This window comes from Tiliqua scincoides, chromosome 1, assembly GCF_035046505.1.
Source record: "Tiliqua scincoides isolate rTilSci1 chromosome 1, rTilSci1.hap2, whole genome shotgun sequence".
NCBI classification, from domain to species: Eukaryota; Metazoa; Chordata; class Lepidosauria; order Squamata; family Scincidae; genus Tiliqua; species Tiliqua scincoides.
Window position 1 is genome coordinate 273295817 of NC_089821.1, and position 3913 is coordinate 273299729.

Genomic DNA, 3913 nt, shown 5'->3' on the forward strand with positions numbered 1-3913 from the left:
CTACTCCCTTCCACATTTCCAATTCCTCTTTGCCCCTTTTCCTTTTCCAATTCAAGGAATGAAAGGAGAAAGAGATGCACTGGAGGTAAAGAGGCTGACAGATGGACACCCCACTCCACCCCACCAAAATGACCCCTGAGGTGACTACCTTAGTTGGCTTCCAGGATGAGCTGGCCCTGAGCCACCAGGTCCCAATCCTAGGAGAATAATGTGGTCCAATTGCAAAATATATCTTGTAAACTGTCTACCCTTCTTCCTCTGCCCCTTTTTCAGGACTGGCATCTATTTCATGGCAAGAATTAATTTTTATGATCATTCTGATTACTGGATCCTTTTTTTGATGCATTGCTTCTACTGAATCCCTGGGATGGTGAGGGGACTCTTTAGAACTTGAAATTAATAAATTTTAAATCCAGTATTGGCAGCAACTGTTACCCTGCACATGCCTGATCTCATCTGATCTTGGAAGCTAAGCAGGGTCAGGCCTGGTTAGTACTTAGATGGGAGACCGCCTGGGAATACCAGGTGCTATAGGCTTATACCATAGTCTTTCGAGACTGAAGGTTGCCAACCAACCAAATCCAGTATTAGTAATGAAAGGCAAAATTCCTTACCCTGGTTGAATGGAACACTGCCCTTTGAGCCCCTCTCTGTGCTTCTTCAGGCAGAGATGAAAAGCTGTCAGTCAAAGTTGCCCTCAATCTGAGTTCACTTAAAAGCAAAGTTCATTAACAATGCAAATGCTTCAATCATTTTACTGGATTATGTCTTAACAAGACACATCAAAGCGATGCTAACACAGCAAGGCTTGTCACACACACTGTTTCCAAAGATTGGGGGTGGGGAGGCCTCGTCCCAGATCTGGGATCCATATAGTTAATGACTGCACTTGAGAATGTATTTATTTAATTTATTTACAAACTGCTTTTCAAAAGTGTTTTCACAAAAACTGGTGATCAAAGGAAAAAAACATAAAATATAAAAGCAGGAAGCATAATCAGACCAGGGGATATAGAATACAAATAATTCAACACAGTTTGTTTCATTGCATTCTGCATGAATTACATTTCCAATGATTTATAACATAATGGTATTATTCATAAATACAAATTTTCCAAAAGATTTCCAAAATTTTGGCCACTAGTGGTGTGACACCCCACCACCACCACCACCACACACCTCAAGGTGCCACCTGGTGCTGTCTGCAACCCCTGTATGCCCTAATGACACCACTGCAAAGTGATAATCTTCTGGTCCAGACCATACAAATGTATTGTGCTCAAGGGGAGCATAACCTCACCCAAAACAGTCTCATAATCCTCTACCAAGTGGACAGATCTTCAGACTAATGGCACCTCTGTCTTGTCATGAGGTAATTTAGCTTAGTAACCATCATCCAATCCATCACTACAACCATCCAGAAATTCAGAACTTTCCTGTGGGTGATTTGCTTCTTTCTGTTTGTTCCCCTTTATATTTTGGTGCATCTTTGTCTCTCTTTTTTAATAAATGCTTTTTATTTTACTGTTTACCTGCCTATCTTCCAAATTGCACACCTTCAGTTGCTGTCTGGTTTTAATCAGACCCCATGATCTGGGGGCTCTGTACATAGAGTGCAGAACATTTGGAGGAGATTTATCCTCTAGTTCAGTGTTTCTCAAACTGTGGGACCTACTAGGTGGGTCGCGAGCCAATTTCAGGTGGGTCCCCATTCATTTCAATATTGTATTTTTAATATATTGGTCTTGATGCTGCCATGGTATGTGACTGCATTTGGGGATATGTTACAGATCTGTACATTTAACAGACTACTGTGTATATTCTTTTAACAATGATAGTATATGAGACTTACTCCTGGGTATGTGTAGGTAGGATTGCAGCCTAGGATTGTTAAAAATTTTCCTGCTTGATGTTGTCTCTTCCAGTCATGACATCACTTCTGGTGGGTCCTGGACAGATTCTCATTCTAAAAAGTGGGTCCCGGTGCTAAAAGTTTGAGAACCACTACTCTAGTTACAAAGCTGAGTATTGGGAAAAGGTGATGAAGGGCACAATCCTAACCAACTTTCCAGCACAGACCTAGCCACAGTGCAGCCCCAAGGTAAGGTAACAAACATACCCTTACCTTGAGGAGGACTCCTTAACTACATCCCTAATGCAGGATGCAGTGCATGCCACATTGGCACAGCTATGTCAGTGCTGGAAAGTTGGTTAGGATTGTGCCCTACACCAAGTAGAGTCATACAGTGGAAGACTCTTTCCCCAATTGCTCCCTACCAACCCCTGCTAGTTTGCAGCTAACATTGAATCAGTTGCAGAGGTGGTAAAAAGGTTTCTGAGAAAAATGCTTTACTTACAGTTCACAAGTATGTACATCTCTGTTAACTGTATATGTCCTAGACTTGGAAACAGGGAATCCTAGAGCTCTTCACCTTGCATAGGGGTGTGAGACCTCATGGCATGGTGGACTCCATGTAGCTGATCAGAGCTCATGGACAGTATCTGCAGGCTTAAGAGGAGGGGAGAGAGAGGAGAGAGGGAGGAAGAAAGCCAGGTCAGGACACCCCCATAGGTGACAGGGGTCCAAGACAGGTAACCTCTGAGTCATCTGCCTCCTGGGCAATGCACTGCCCCCTGGTGTCCTGCAGGTGATGTTGTACCTACTTTCCAACCCTGAAGACACTTTCCTTCCAGCAGCAGAGCTACAACTTCACAATTTTGCTAACCATGGAAACTGCAGAAAGGCAGTGAACATGGAGGAGCATACAGTCATATTAGCTTCCATCCCTTCATACTCCCTTCTTGGCTGACTCATTTTAGGAGATTGAGATTCCTGGTTCAAAGTTTTCTACAGGACCCGTGTTGCATGCATATTTAAGTCCACAGATTCTTGTGCACATAGTAGCTGGCTGCACACATGCAAATGTGTGCAAGCATTCTGTATGTTTGCCTGCTGAAGAGATACTGCCACTACCTTCTGGAGCTTAGAAGATACAGAGACTGCCCAATCCTATCCCCCGCCGTTGTCCCCAATGCAGCCATGCTGATGGAGTGTGCATCGCGTCTAATGATGGAGCAGGACATGTGGTCAGGGGAGGCAGAGCTTCATCTGTCCTGTCAAGTTCCAATGAAAATAGCCTCACATGCCTGTTACTGTACAGTGAGAGGCTGGAGCTTGCTGCTACAAGAGTTTGGCTTCCCACGTGATCACAAAACCACTCAGAAACTGGGTAGAGTACATGCACAATTACAATCGGCTGCTGTTGTAAACAAGATGTTGGGCTAGGCGGTCTTTGCTCTGATCCAGCAAGGTAGATCTGATGCTGAGTACCATTCGTATACATGCATGCCAAATGAGTACTTACTATTAACTAGTAAAATGCCCCTGGTCCCCAACGGCTGGTGATCCTTATGCCCCAACATGACTAGTACAGCCAATTAAAAATAATTGGGAGTTGCTGCATACCAGAGACTCACAGTGATAATATTCAGTCTTGTGTCCCTTGCCATCTAAGTCACTTACTTGGCTAGACCTCGATAATTGTGCTCTGCAAAAGTTATATCAAAATTTGACAGTGCTTTATGGTGTAAGTCGACTTGAATGAGTGCATGAGCTACTCCTATAATTGCCTGGAAGTATAATTAGCATCATTCCTTTTCCTTCAGTTGCTAATGGGATGGGTGATCAACAGGCACCACAAGTTTACACCTTGTCAGTAATGAACGTTTAAGCGGCTATTTCATTTGGGAGTGACTGTTAAAGTTTATTGGCATTACACATGTAATGTTAGTAGTAGAAAAAAAAAAAAAACTCCACTTCAATATGATGGCCATTCTGGTGTGTGTACAGACACACACACACACACACACACACACACACAGAGAGAGAGAGAGAGAGAGAGAGAGAGAGAGA

At 43.4% G+C, this 3913-nt stretch overlaps 1 pseudogene; it reads left to right on the plus strand.

Annotated features, from left to right (window-relative positions):
- The first annotated feature begins 420 nt into the window (after positions 1-420).
- Positions 421-537, plus strand: LOC136637515 (5S ribosomal RNA; annotated as a pseudogene).
- The last annotated feature ends 3376 nt before the right edge of the window (positions 538-3913 follow it).